This window comes from Macrobrachium rosenbergii, chromosome 44, assembly GCF_040412425.1.
Source record: "Macrobrachium rosenbergii isolate ZJJX-2024 chromosome 44, ASM4041242v1, whole genome shotgun sequence".
NCBI lineage: Eukaryota > Metazoa > Arthropoda > Malacostraca > Decapoda > Palaemonidae > Macrobrachium > Macrobrachium rosenbergii.
The window spans coordinates 38,568,070-38,583,751 of NC_089784.1; the positions used below are offsets into that span (position 1 = coordinate 38,568,070).

At 35.1% G+C, this 15,682-nt stretch overlaps 1 protein-coding gene and 1 pseudogene across 1 annotated transcript in view; one reads left to right on the forward strand and one right to left on the reverse strand.

Moving 5' to 3' along the window:
- Nucleotides 1-15,682, forward strand: part of DNApol-alpha180 (DNA polymerase alpha catalytic subunit) — a 309,561-nt gene that overhangs the window by 108,214 nt on the left and 185,665 nt on the right. The gene's annotated exons all lie outside the window — the stretch shown is intronic.
- LOC136829209 (class E basic helix-loop-helix protein 22-like) lies at nt 10,515-11,445 on the reverse strand (annotated as a pseudogene).

Here is a 15,682-nt window from a genome sequence, read left to right on the forward strand (position 1 = left end):
CTGTCAATTGATATAAGGTTTATTATAACCATCATTATGCATGTTTGTTTTTGAACATTCCATTTGGCTTCGATTCAGTCTATTTGTAACTTTTATAAAATAAAAACGATGTTGAAACTAGATATACCTAACAAAAGTACTCTAATAAACGATCAAAATGTTTGAGCCATCTTCTCAGTATTGCGCCAAACATTTGATCGTCTAGGGTACATACTGAAGGTTTCTTACACTATATTGGCAAAAAAATCTAAAGCTGTATTATTGCATCTAAAAACTTGTTCATCTAAACTACCCTTAAAATCAAAACTAGAACTCGCCCCGATCTTCATTTCAGTGCTGCCTTCGAGGGTTTTCTTGTTAGGAGCATTGAATATTTGTTCAGGTGAACATCTCGCTTCTTTTTAAGTAAAGGATGAGGATGGAGAATATGAAACACAACACTATGCATCATAAAGGTAGATTTTTACGTGCTTATGGAACATCCTAAATGGAAGTGGAACATCCGCAACAGAAGTGGTCTGATAAATAACCAAAAAATTTCCACCTAGGGTTCAAATTAATATTACGTTCGTAATCTATATGCCGCAAAATCATTATTTTTTGGATACTGGAAGGCTGGCTCCTAATGAAAAGATAAACAATTGTTTTACAGTTGTTTAAATAAAGTATCGGAGGGAATATACTAAGAGAACTGAAACTAGCATTATGAAACCTCAAGCCTGAGTACTTAAATGTGTATATCCATACCAGTTCGATACTTATCGTGTCCTTTTCGTTGTGGATACTGTCCATTATTATTCAGTATTATCCACATGCAAGAGAGGACGAAATGTCTCTGAGCTTTATGCAAGTATAGACTCAAGTCCTTGGGCTTAATATAATATGATTTCGTATAGTTTAATATCATATAAGCTAATATAAAAGTAAACTGGAGGAAAACTGATGGAATGCTCTAAAATAATAAGACACATCCAAAGGTTAGTGCCTATGGAAGTAAATTTCTCTTTACGGCATCGATACACATTCTCATATCAGCCTCTCATTTTTATAAATCGTCTTAGAAATTCCTTTTCTTCACACCCACGTTCTTTCAAAAAATTTAGTCAGTTCTTCAGGGCATGACCACATTACTTCAAATATTCAGCAGCAAATGTTCATTTGCAGAAATACTTTATGAATTTACAATATCAAGCCGTTAGGCACACAGCGAAAGAGAGAGAGGAAAGTAATATATTTCACACAAGCTTAGCGAAAAAAAGGAAATACGAAAATTAATTTACCCTGGAAATTTTGTTATGTATAACTGATATGAAAGTGCCTCAGTATGATGAGGACTGCAGTGCCAAGCGAAAATTCTCATATCTAATGCCACTTGCAGATGCTTCTTCTTTTGTTGCACAAAAATCGATATACGGAGAACATTTTTGAAGATTCCCTTTAGATTAATCTGTCAAGAAGACATTGTTCATTTTCTATTCGTCCATGTTTTCAATATTGTCTCCCTGTTTAGACTTACGCAGGTGGCTCGAATCTGAAATCGTTAGACAAAAACATGAGCTCTGTTAGATTACATACCTCTGTTTTTAGTATTAACCTTTGACAACATCATTTCTTTTAGCTTAAAAAAGCTTTTATAATTCTGGTTATCCTTGGCATTCAGATCTCCCCAGACAATACAGTCGCGCCTTTTCTTAACTGAAGTTCAATATCCAACTTTTTTAATAGTAGTCTGCCTGCTGTGACCAAATTATGGAATGTCTCCCCAGTCACGTACGTGAATTGTACCTCACTTGAAACGTAAGTTAATATCTTATTCATTATCCTCTGTTTCTGAAACTAGGGACTTTTAACAATAAATTTAAAGGTGTATTCACTATTAGTTGATTAAATACTCTATGGACGGTGATTAAAATTCAAGGCATTTCAATTTTCGCTCGGAATTTCTAGTATCAATTACATTTGACAAATAGTATCAATGTAGAATTTTATTTTTTTATTTTTTGTAAAGTATACAAGCGTACTATGATCACATGTAAGCCATTGTTTTCAGTCTTCATTAACCAAAGTCAACTGAATTTCATCTGATTAAGTAATTAGTACAAAATTATCGAAATAAAAGTTGATATTTTTGCTGTCACTTACTATTTTTATTAGCAATTAAATTTGGATTTATTTTTATTTGATTAAATTACGTGAGTATGTAACAAGCGGAAAGTAACTTGATACTTAAATTGTCGCTAAGTATTTTTAATTCCATATATATTTAACGAAAAATACCAAGACCGATTTATTTTCACTTGATAAAGTACACCGCTGTACGATGACCGAAATGGAAGCTTATATTTTATTGTTTTGGTCGCAATTTTTATTAGTAAATATATTTCACAAAAATACCAGCGTGGATTTAGTTTTATTTGATTAAGTATACTAATGCATGGTGATCAAAATATTTAATTTAATATTTAATATTTTGTTCGATATTTTTAATACCAAGTACAGTTGACAAAATTTTGTCATACTATTTTTATTCCCATGTGCAGCTGACAAAAATCACCATTCTTAATACCATGTATATGATAAACAATATCAGAAGTGGATTCATTTTCTTTGTCAAAGCACATTAGTGTACAGTGATCGAAATATAAGTTGATATTTCAGATTTCGCTCACTGTTTTCAACACTAAGTACACTGAGAGAAACAGAAGCGAAGTCTGCCTATTTACATTTGACAATGATCGGAACAAAATTATCTCATTTTTTTATATTTTGATACAAATAATGTCAAAGAAGAATAACTTCATTTGCTAAAGTACCTCACTATACATTTGTATTTTGATTTTCGTTCACTATTTTTTTATACCATGTGCATTTAAGAAAAAAAAAAATAAAGTACCGACAATGTACGACTATGGAAATGCGAGCTGATATTTCAATTTGTGCTATGTTCAATACGAAATATATTCGATAAAAATACGGAGGGGGACTTATTTTCATTCGATAAAGTATCTTACTGTAGCACTATTGAAATGTACGTTAATTATTGAATTTAACAAAAAATGACAAGGTGGATTCATTGTCATTTGATAAAATACACTAGCGAACGGTGATCGAAAAGTAAGTTAATGTTTAGGTTTTTAGTACGATACAGTATATATTGAACAGAAATAGCTGATGCAATCATTTCCTCATTTGAAAAAGTATTCTAGTTTATTCTGAACGAAACGTGATAAAATATTAATTGCGCAGCGCTCTCTGGAGATAATTCCTCCATGCATAAAAATTGCATGACCTTGTGAGATTGGGTCAGTAATCTTCGTTTGTTGCTGATTTGCTAATGAAATATTTTTGTAGATTAGGATATAGGTGAACAGAACCGTATAAGTGAGATACTTAGACTTACAATTGAAAACAAGAAAAGAAAGAGAAAAATAACAATAAAAAAATCGAATATAAAAAAACAAGTCTATGATGAAACACTGACAAGGAACAATAAAACCCAGTTTTCTTATTAACATGGCATTTTATTACCCATCAATATACAAAGTATGATACATACATTACTCTTTTTGCCATCATCCATAATTATATACACATTACACAGAAAATCCTTGGTGCTCTCGACTAGAGGTCTGCTAAAAACATCACGTGACTAGTGGGATAAAATAAACGAACACACACACTTATTAATATATGCAATGTACATAACTTGTGACTATCTATAGACATATTCCAACATGGCTCCTTATTATTTACTTATGTAGTCATTTCCCCGTCTCTAGCAGACATTCGTAGGGAATCAGTGTCATGCTGGGCGCTGATTTTTATCTATTTAAGTAATAATGATAATATAATCTGTTACCAATCAGGTGTTTCTTATTAGCAGAGACTCATTTATAATTTTTTTTTTTCATATGACCATACCTTTGCCTCAGACAACCATTTCTTGATAGCTGGAGCCAAGGTCCTTGGCTAGAGCTAGAATTATTCTCTTATGACATGACGGAGTCCCAAAGACGGTTTGGTCTCCCCTGCGTTCCTGTTCTCAGGTGTCCCCATGTTTGTATTCTGATTACTCTTACTTTCGTTTGATAATTTCCCAAACATGCTCCTTTTTTCCTTATTTCACTTTCTCTCTCTCTCTCTCTCTCTCTCTCTCTCTCTCTCTCTCTCTCTCTCTCTCTCTCTAGATATATATATATATATATATATATATATATATATATATATATATATATATATATATATATATATATATATATATATACATATATATATATATATATATATATATATATATATATATATATATATATATATATATATTAGCAAAACATAACAGCCAAAGACAAGCTTTAAATCTCAGCCTCTCTAAGTATGATTTGGCACAAAACTGAATTAATGATTTATATAGTGAGAAGTAGCTATGAAAATATTGCCGGAGACCCAAAGACGTTTTGGTCTCCCTGCGTTCTCGTTCTCAGGTGTCCCCATGTTTGTATTCGATTACTCTTACTTTCGTTTGATAATTTCCCAAACATGCTCCTTTTTTTTACTCTATTTCACTTCTCTCTCTTCTCTTTATATATATATATATATATATATATATATATATATATACTATTAGCAAAACATAAGTTAAAGACAAACATTATATCTCAGCTAAGTATAATTTGACAAAACTCAATTAATGATTTTATAGTGAGTAGTAGCTATTAGTATTGCCGAGGATGTAGCATTCATTTTCTTAGCAGTATTGTTTGCAACTACAGAACGGATCTATAAAAACAGAAAATTCGTCACTTACTGGTAGTCAACGCTTGCGTTATTCAATTCTGAGGTTTGATTAGCCCACACTCTAAATATGTGAATTATACAAAAGATTTCTTTGACATGTTTTTATTTACAGTGAAGAGTCCTATCAATGTAATTTAAATTTTCCTTGCAGACTGAAAGTGAATAAAATTCACACTCGAACTAACATACATTTTCCAATAGTTTAATATTTCCATTTGTGATGGTATTCTTTTGAAACTCGTCTAGTTATTTTTTTATGTCAGAAAGCCCGTTTCTAGAGAGACCATCACAAATGAAAGTATAAAATTTGGAAAATGTATATTTAGTTGAAGTGTGAATTTTTATTCACTTTCTAGTAGGAAAGGTTTTAAATTACATTAATAGACCTTCACTGTAATAAAAATAATATCTCAAAGAAATCTTTGTACAATATACATAGCATAAGTGTAGACCGATCAGAACCTCAGAATTGATAATAATGCAAGCGTTGACTCACACCAGTAAGTGGCTGAATTTTCTGTTTTGTTTAGATTCCTCTGTAGTTGCAAACAATACTAAGAAATGAATTACTACATCCTCGGCAATACTATAGCACTTCTCACTATATAAATCATTAATTCAATTTTTGTGCCAAATCATACTTAGAGAGGCCGAGATACAATGTTTGTCTTGGCTGTTGTTTTACTGATAAACTCTGCTGCTTCCGCCAAATTGATATGAAATAGTAGAAACATGAGAAGCTGCTGAAAGGAAATGTTCATTATTCAGCGCATGGACTTTAACGGTCAATGCTTGATTTTTCTTTTTTTAAATCATAACTGCTGCCCATTTATGTATTCACTTATTTGCTGTTTGGGTGGATTACCTTTGTATTTTTATCTGCAGCCTGCATTTGGCTAAGAATTCTCCTATTATCTTATAAGGACATTATGTGATATGATTACTTTATAAGAATGTATGTAAATAATAATAATAATAATAATAATAATAATAACAATAATAATAATAATAATAATAATAATAATAATAATAATAATAATAATAATAATAATAGGCCTTGAAACCATGGTGTGCTAGTTTATACTACCTTCTTAATTGACTATTGTGTCAATTTTTCACACACCTTTACTGAGAGAGAGAGTGTTATGTTTGAAAAAACGTAAAAAAAGAATGTTCAAAGTCTTGTTTCATTTGTCATAATACACATTTTCGTTTAATTTCATTATATGTAAATGTCTTTGAATGATTAAGTTAGTATGCTGTATGAAGAATTTTTAACCAATTGTCAAATCACTTCAGCTTCGTCAAATTTTATAGTTATTGAAACTCGAATTACTTGAATATCAATATTTGCGTCCTACACATATTTTTATTTTGCTGATACAGAGAATGAAAGCCCATATTACAGGTTAACTATAACCAGATTTTCGTAAGGAACTCATTTATATTTTAAAAATATATTTAAACGAAACTGGTAGTTAGTTTTGAAAAACACATTTAAATACACTTTGCATTTAAAAAGCTGCTTGGCATTAAAGCTTGAGCTGTTAGAAACAAATAATGTATTTGTAATGTTAAACCACACATAAACAGTAGAAGGAGCGACGGAGAATCTGAAAGGGAACAGACGTAAGCTTCACAGAGAAATTACAGAATAAAATGCATTAATCATGAACATGTCATCCAGATTGGTAAAATCATTTTACACAGATTTAGAGGTGAAAAACAAGTACAATCATAAATATAAAATTTACATAAAAAAGGATATCATTCAAGCACTGCAAGAAATATGTTGAGGCTTATTTATATATATATATATATATATATATATATATATATATATATATATATATATATATATATATATATATATATATATATATATATATATATATATATATATATATATATATATATATATATATATATATATATATATATAATATATATAAGTAGTAGTGAAATATCTCATGGGAAATGCACAGGTCCAACATAACCTTAATATAAAAAAAGTGGCTAAAGATCAAGAAAATATTGATGGATATTTTACAAATATTTCAAGTAATTATGATAAGAATTTTTGCCCGAAACCTTTAAATTCACAATCATCAACGTTGACGTTAACAGTGTAAACAAATAAATCAGACACAGGACAAGATGAGAAATATCCACAATTATTTTTGAGGTTGTATTATGGCTGCCTATTGTTATGAAATTTTTTCTTTCTGTAGTTTGACATTTTGTTATGAATTAATTTTTTTACATAACCGTAGCTATCTTTTTCCAATTCTAACACGAACTTGATATGATTGGAAAAAGAAAGCTTTCGGACGTGTTACCATATAATTGGGCTTGAAACTATTTCTGGAATAAAACAACTAAACAATTAGAGACTGCAAAAGACGAGTGCTAGATCACATTAATTTCGGCGAATTTGTCGCAGTAATCAACAGGAGGGAGGCTTACTCAGTCCTGACACATCGTTAACAAACAGCTAAAGGAGATATCACGAAAAGAAGCAAACAGTAGACTGATTTACATAGCATAAATGAAAAGCGTTATGTGAATTAGAATACTTTGATATTATACTGGATACTGCATACATACACGAAAAGCAAAAGACATATTATGTATGCGCGTGTGTTTGTAGCGACACCATTTTTCCCCTCAGGAAGGTCAAATCAGCCGATGTGGGCACCTTGGCTGAGCAGTACAGCGCTCAGCTCAAGTTTGATAGGTACGTGGATAAATCCCGACCATTCACACGCGCATGAGAGTGTCTGCACGTGCGTGTACAGAACGATTTGCATTTTCGTATCTTATAATTTTTCTTAGATGTTATGTTTGAATATTTTACGAACTAACCCTAGACAATAGAGCAAAAACTGAATTAAAACTTGAAAAAGGGGAGGGGTGGACTCGAGCCATACAGTACAAGAACTTGAGCGAATTATAATAAAGGCATGTAAAAAGAAAAACCATTAGCTATTTATTTTCAGAAATATGACAGAACGAGAACAGGGGAATATTATACACAATAAAAAATATTATGCATTAGTAATTTATATGATTTTTAATGGAAGACAAGAAAACATTCGGGAAACGAACTACCTTCAACCCCAGCCCACCCCGCCCTCAACCCCAAAAAATATAGGCTTGGATCTCTCTGCATCCAGATCAGATTCTTTTCAAATTCTAGCCAGCCCTTGTTTGCCCTAACAATCACTCAGCAGAATTTGTTAAAACCCATCAATATAACTTTGTAAGGTATCTTAGAAAACCAGACAAAAAAAAAAAAAAAAACAGATAGACACAAGTTAATAAGCACCCATCGACTAACATTGCTAACGGAATGAAATAACAATGTATCATGGACATCAGTGCTACGTCCTTTCGAGAATATAAGACGGTTCATTCATTTTCTTTCCGTCAAATACATAGCACGACAGAAAATTATAATTATTCAGAAGCAAGCATGGTGATTTATTATCTATACTAAAAACTGTCCTTGAAAATTTCTAATGACAATTGATTAACAAATTACCAAAACAACAAAATTCTACAAGTATGACGGCACACTCACTGCCACACTTAAATTGATGACCCACCAGCACGGTAAAATCATTCAGAAGCGAAAGGGAAAAAATACATATTGCGATAATCTTAATGACAATTACATTGCACTTGAATGTATAACATTTAATTAATAAATAAGTAAACTTACAAATGCATGGGGCGTCATTGAATGTCAGCCAGATGACACGTCAGTGAGGCAAAATCACTCAGAAATAAAAGACAAAAAATCAATTCTGTAAAATGAAGCTAAATAGCCTTGGACCAGGAAAGGCTTATATCTCAGACCCCCGATAACCCTTCGATTTGCTTATATAATCTTTCCGGGGTCCAGCGAGCCAATGCAAGAGACCAGAGATATGATTGGTCTCAGTCCCTCGAGGCCAAGGGTGTGGTAGAAGTTAGCGATGTGTGATTGGGCCCGGCTTTGGAGGCGTCTTATAATTGGTCGGAAAATAACGCGTGAGAAACAACAGATCAGTAAGATATTGGGAGAATTCTAGGTTGTGAATAAGATGATAAATAGACACAAAGTATTCAGGTAATTCGTTAAATTAAGATATGAAGGATGATAATTATCTGTAAAACCGAAAATAAACATTTAAACACTTGTAAATACCGATATTAATGATTGAATAAAAGAATTAACAAATAGAAGAAAATAACATAAAAAGTATAACAATATCGTAGAGATCAATTAATTTTAAAGGGCTGTACAATAGTAATTTATTTTACAATAAACTCTCTGGTTATTCAAATACCGTTTTTAGTGAAATTTATTGCGATAGACTTTTAACTGTTACAGTTCCATGAGTGCTTAAATGGCCACTTGAAAACTTATAAACTTCTCTGGCTCTGGTCTTAAGTGAATAGAAAGATTGTATTGTATGGATACAATGAAATCGGGTGTTTGTTAAACAATAAAAATTGTCTTATTATGAGAAAGAGACAGACAGACAGACAATGAAAGAGGGTATGCAGCGATAGGTATGGAAAATACAGGTACGAGAACACATTCAAATGAGATACTAAAGAAACTGGAAGTCTTAGTGGTAATCAGTGTGCCTAGCATCAACAGAACTGGTTTTGTTAGAGGGAGATAGAAATAAACAGTGAACGTGAACACGATATGGAAGACACAGATACCAGGAGAAATGTAGGTACTGAAGAAAATGTAAAATGAACTGCAGTCAATCAAGTGTTAACAAGAAAGGTCTTGGTCTAATGTTCTGCACGAGAGAGAGAGAGAGAGAGACAGATACGTGGCTACCTGTTAAGGCAGCGAAAGCGGTGGCGGCGACACGACCTGATGTCTTCGGCAGGAGGAATGGAACGGAATCGTCATCATCGTTTCCAAAAAAACAATTTGGAATAAAAAAAAAAATGGGAACCACAATGCTCGTTCTCTCGCTCTCATAAAAGCTCCAAAGTCTCGCTTGTTTGTATCTTTCCCGACCACGTCCTACGTCGTCCGCCTTCAGCATCTTTGATCTGCCCTTGTATGTCGTTCGGACTTCCTGGGACGTTCACCTGTTTCCAGGGTAAGATGAGTCCATGTCCCTGGTTTTATTTAGTCTGCAGTCGTTTCTTTTATCGATGATATACTCCAATAGCCCATTTCTTGCACCTAATTTCAACTTGCTCATACTTTTTAAGTCAAAATCAAACGGCTTGCTCTTTTTATTAGTGCGAGGAGCGAGCACTTTCGTGTGTTTGAGCATGTTAAGTTTTTCATACTGCCCGTCCTTTTATCCATTTATATGAAAATCCATGAGAAAACGCGTCAGAATGAAAGAATTCCTGCACACTTCGCACATACAACAGACCGCTTCAGCCTTGTCATATATTGTTGATATATCACAACATTGTGAGCAGGGCACGGGCCACTTCTGCATGTCCGAGGTTTATTTATCACCCATTCAGTATAAAAATGCGATCTTATTATTTTCAAAAGTCTTTTGCCTTTGACTTTCACTTCTTGATCTCGATTTGTCAGATTAACCTGCAATTTTTGTGCCAGCACGGGGCTCATTCTTTAGATGATAAACCTAGGAGTCTCAGAGATATGAGGCGAAAAATGGCCGAGCGCCTTAAGATTGCGACAGCGTGTCGGCGCTGGATCTGAAAACAGCGGCTGCTGAGGCTTGCTATTCCGCTGTGGGCAGCGCGCGGTGAGCCCGTGAGAAGCCGTGAAAGCCCGCCGTGGTGGGCAGTGGGGTATTTGTGGGCAAGGTGGCGCGGCGTCGTGGCAGCAGTTGCCCGGGTGGCAAGTGTGGCAGGTGTGCTCCCGGCTGATTGGTAAGTGACGATTTTGAGCTCTTCGATGGCATTGGACTGCATCAGGGATGAAGTTCTTTGCCAGAAGGAGCGTAGCGATTTTGGAGAGTTTCCTGACGGAGGGAGAAATGAGCGTAGGGATGACTGCCCGCAGTTCGTCCAGCGCGTCGTTCAGGTCGTGCATCCGTCGTCGCTCCCGCGCGTTAATAGAAAGTCTCGTGTTTCTGTTGACGGACTTTTTACTGTTCCCGCCTAAAGGCGCCCTGTGACCGACAGTAGCCGAGCGCGTGCCGTCCTCGTCGCTGCAGGAACCACCCGTGCGCCATCGTCACGGGCGTCTCGCTCTTCCTTGACGGAGGACGGCGTTATCCGGCACTCCTCCTCCACCTCCTCCTCCACCCCCTCCTGCTGCTGGCCCTGATTTTCAATGTTACCTGTCATGTATGGTCCATGCTGGCAGCCATACTGTGGTCGAGGGACGGAAGGACCATACCATGTCCCAGGGATCCTGGGTCGTCTCGTCCTCCAACAGTGCGTCCCGGACATCATCTGTCCCCGGCTCAGCCCCAAAAGGTCATTCCTCAAAATAGCGCATGGACTCCCGGCAGCAACGTGATCCTCCCGAGAAGGCTGGTGGTGATGGTGGTTGTGGGGGTCTCGCGGGGCAGGGCGAGGGGCGTGTGAGCGTTCTCGTGGTCTAGGCGTCTGCTGGGTGCCAGATGGGATGCCGCCTCATCTCACCCCTCCGCCGCCCATGAGGTGCTGGACCCCAACATCGCCGGTAGGGAAGGCGCTCATCATATCTGCGGTAAAGACACAACAGACCTTCAGCCAGGTAGAGAACTGGTGTGCACCTGACTGAAAAAGATGTTAATTACAGTAATCAGCCTCTCTAATAGTCTAATGGTAAAAGTCTTTAGCTTATGAAAATCGCCATCTCAAAAAGTCCTGTTAATCGACTGTAAATTCGAAGGGCACTCTGATATTACTATAAAAATGAACAGCTAGTAAAGCTCTGTAAGCTTATGTGAAAGTCTCTATCCAAGAAAGTTTTATTAATGAAATTCATGCAGAGGAAATTGCACAGGTGTAAAAATGTGCACCAACAAATGTTGTAATACCACTACACTCAAAGCCTTACTCTCAGCTGCAAGGAACTTCGATGATGTAAGCCGATGACGTTAGCTTAAAATAAAAATTTTTAAAGTTCACAATTATTATTATTATTATTATTATTATTATTATTATTATTATTATTATTATTATTATTATACAAGATACTGTTATGGTGTACAATCCCTGTTTAGTAGTTCTGATGCCGCCCTATTTGACTAACAGAAAGAAGTGTACAGATTTAAACTAAAACAGAAACATTATTTACACTATGGACTTAATTCTGTTATCCACCAAAGGAAAATAATTATAGGTGCACCTACGACCTGGAGGCAGTATATAGAAATTTTAAATAAGAATAATAAAAATAAATTCATATAGATCTGTGTACTACTGTGTATATTAGGTACTCCAGGAAAAAATATTTGCAGTGACAGCACAGTGTGGTCTCTGGTTAAGAGAAAGAAAAGCAAGTCTGGTTTTTGCAGATGTTACGCATATAACAGACAATCTGTACAAATCATCTAATCCATGTACCAACCACTTAAGGAGTATGCGTCAAGTATGGATAAGATCATTAAAAAATTACAATGGAAATACTAGGAAATAACATTTTACCAGTGCAGATGATTATACAAAAGAAATTTCGTGAATATTGAACAGGCAAATGGTGGTCAATATTTAAGCTTGTCACTTCAAACTATGAGATGTAAAAAGGAGCTAATACGAACTGATGGAGCTATATATATCGAGACCGTTGAACTCAAATTCTGATTAATCTCAAAACCTGCAACCGTCAGAAAATGTTAGCGTGTTGCAGGTGGAAGAGAATTCTATGGATGATATCAGAGGGTGCGGGCTGAAGGAAGAAAGAACTGCAAATAAACTTGACAGAGCCTTCAGGAGACTGTTGATGGAACGACAACCTCCTGTGGAGTTTATACAGTATGCACAAAGTAGCCATGATCATCTTTTGAACGGCAATGGGTCATATAGGACCCAAAACCAATGGATTGGAGGGGTACATATGCATATTGTGAGCTAAGCAATCACACAAATGTATGAAGTTGCATGAAGGTAATATCTATCTGTTAGAGAAAGCATGCGTGAGTTTTATACCATTTCTATCAAGCACAGGGCTCTCATCGCTCAGATGCAATATGCCTATGCATTTAATGCAAAAATATATCATTCGGGTATTAATAGTTCCTAGTAAGATATGATTAATACCGAAGGTTTTCGAACTGGAAATATCATGCAGCAACACTACCTCTGTAAATAAAAGCATAGTTGCAAAAATAATAATAATAATAATAATAATAATAATAATATGTAATAATGAGCTAGTTGTTCAAGATTTTAAACTGGCGAATAATATCGGTTCTCCTGATGGACCGAATAAGTGCCTATAGGTGCCACTCCAAATAAGTGGTAATGATAATAATAAACCAAAAATATAGCTTCATATTCCAATCACCAGGTGTTAATGTTAGCGTTTACATGAATATGTTTGTCTCTCTAGATAAAAAATATAAAGTTTAAAATCACTTAGCGTTATAGTAGAAATCTACTTGTGTCTAGTAACCAGCATTCTTCTGTTTTGTGAATAATAAAGTAAAATTCCGACGCTTTGTGTGCTATCGTTAGTGATACGATTTTCTTAATTTTTCTTAATCACTGTGATTAATATTAATTCAACGTTATTTTAATCTTCCTCTACTAATGATGATACATCGTTGCCCAAGCCACATTTATTACTGTTGCTATAATTGTTATTGTTATAAAGTAATTGTTCCTCCCTTTTTTTTATCTTGCTAATGTTTGTATTGTCTCAGTTGTAGCTACATTTTGTATTCAAATATGGCAATGAGGCGAAATAAAACTAGGCTTAGATTATTTTTACATATTATTAATGCAGCTATTATATTTATGACATATTCGGAGAGTCAAGTGCAATGACTTTCAAACCGTTATGCAAAAAGAAATGATAAAGCAAAGGTTTATGTCCTATCTACCACAGAGTAACATGTAATATCGTCAAATTGTGAAATATTAGACTATAAGACGCACCGGTCTTTGCTGGTATTATCACTAATCGTTTTATTAACTCATGTTATTATCAAAATTCTTTGTTTTTGTCCATGCGTACGATTAAAAGTACATAATTTGCATTACTTACGCAAAATATTTTTGATTTTCAGATGGAGGAATATGTCAGTTATAATAATGTATTCGTGTACAGAGATATTACCAGTACGTATTTCTGCACACGCATGCACCCTAGACTTACTTGCAGCTTGGATCATATGAGGACTTTCGACACAAGCGTGATTCCTCTGTACGGTACACATAAGTCAGCTAACTGGGATAATATTAAGATTCACATAACTAATATTTCTAAATGCTTCAGCTTGTTCAGCTACCCATACCTCATGGAGATACAAAATTATCATAAACCATAAAACTATAAAATTTATTTCAGAAATTGTTACTTTTTACAGTTAAGATACAGGAGAGTAGTTATTACAGAATATTATGAGCAAGAAAAGTGACATATACAGATGCTGACATTAAAATTGCTGAGTCTTCCGAATCACAGCTCAGAGTCCTTCCTTGTATTTGCTGTATTTACACCAAGTTTGATCACGCAAACCCAAGGAATACACATGAGCAAGCAAACACACTAATAAATTAAAAACAGTCCTCACAATGAGGGGATAGAAAGTGCCCTTAAGACTCTCACGTTGAATGCCTCCGGACAATCTTCATCACCGCTAGCTGACAACGATTCTTTCTTAATTATTCGAATGGAATGACCAACTAGAACAGTGTTTCCCAAACTTTTTTAGTACGTGACCCTTACAGCAGTACCTAACCTATAATGACCCCCACATTTATAAGCTTTCTAAAAAGTTTAGCCCAGTTCAGCAAAGCTGAATGTAGTGCATACAGTTGTTAGACCCTCCATGACCCTCAGAAAAGGGCTCATGACCTCAGTCATGACCCCAGTTTGGGAAACTCTGGTTACTAGAAGGTCAAGCCCATTACTATTATCTATAACGTGGCTCAACCTCAATAAAAGGAGCGATAAAAACGTAGAATTCCGCACCCATCCCCAATGAAACGAGAGATTAAAAGAGTCGGTAAAACAGAAGTAGGGAAGATCCAAAACCACAGTAGAGGGAAAGAAGCAGTCACTGAGCAGAACAATCTCAAGATAGTTGATTCCCACAGAATAAATGCTGGAATTTTGCCTTTTGAAGGCAGTCACAGCGACTCCTCTGGCTAGATCGGCGTTTTCTTATATTTCTGATAATAATAACGCACAAAGAACATACTGATTGTGACCAGTAGATTCTGTATAATAATAATCAAGATAATAAACTTTATTCCACATCCATGATTAAGCCGTGAAAAGATCACAATAGTTACGAAAATACAGATTGAATATCGGCCCAAGACCACGGAGGGTGGCGCAGGTCCAGGGGAAACGCAAACAGTCTAATTGCCTATCATAACTGTCACCGAGTTAACACTCAAGCCGATCCCCGTTCCTGATAGAAGGTCAGTTTGAGCGTTGCCGGCCAGGCATTGCAAAAATACCAAGCGTTACTGACACTTGCAACAAACCAGTAAATAACCTTGTGAGGCGGCAGTCATGTCAAGGAAATAGAGTCCAGGATATGAATGGCGAAAAATATCTCCACTGATTATCGTTCCGGTATAACAAAAACAGATGTCGGTATTATATCGTAAGTGAGCTACATCCTGTGAAGTTAAGTTTAAATAGTGACAGTATTATATTTACCAGTGATCATCAAATGAAGAGGGATTAAACTACGCCAACTTTTTACAGTGCTTCATTCTGATCAGTAGATAATACATTTTACTGCAATTCACATGTTTTTTGTTTTTTCGTCGGTAG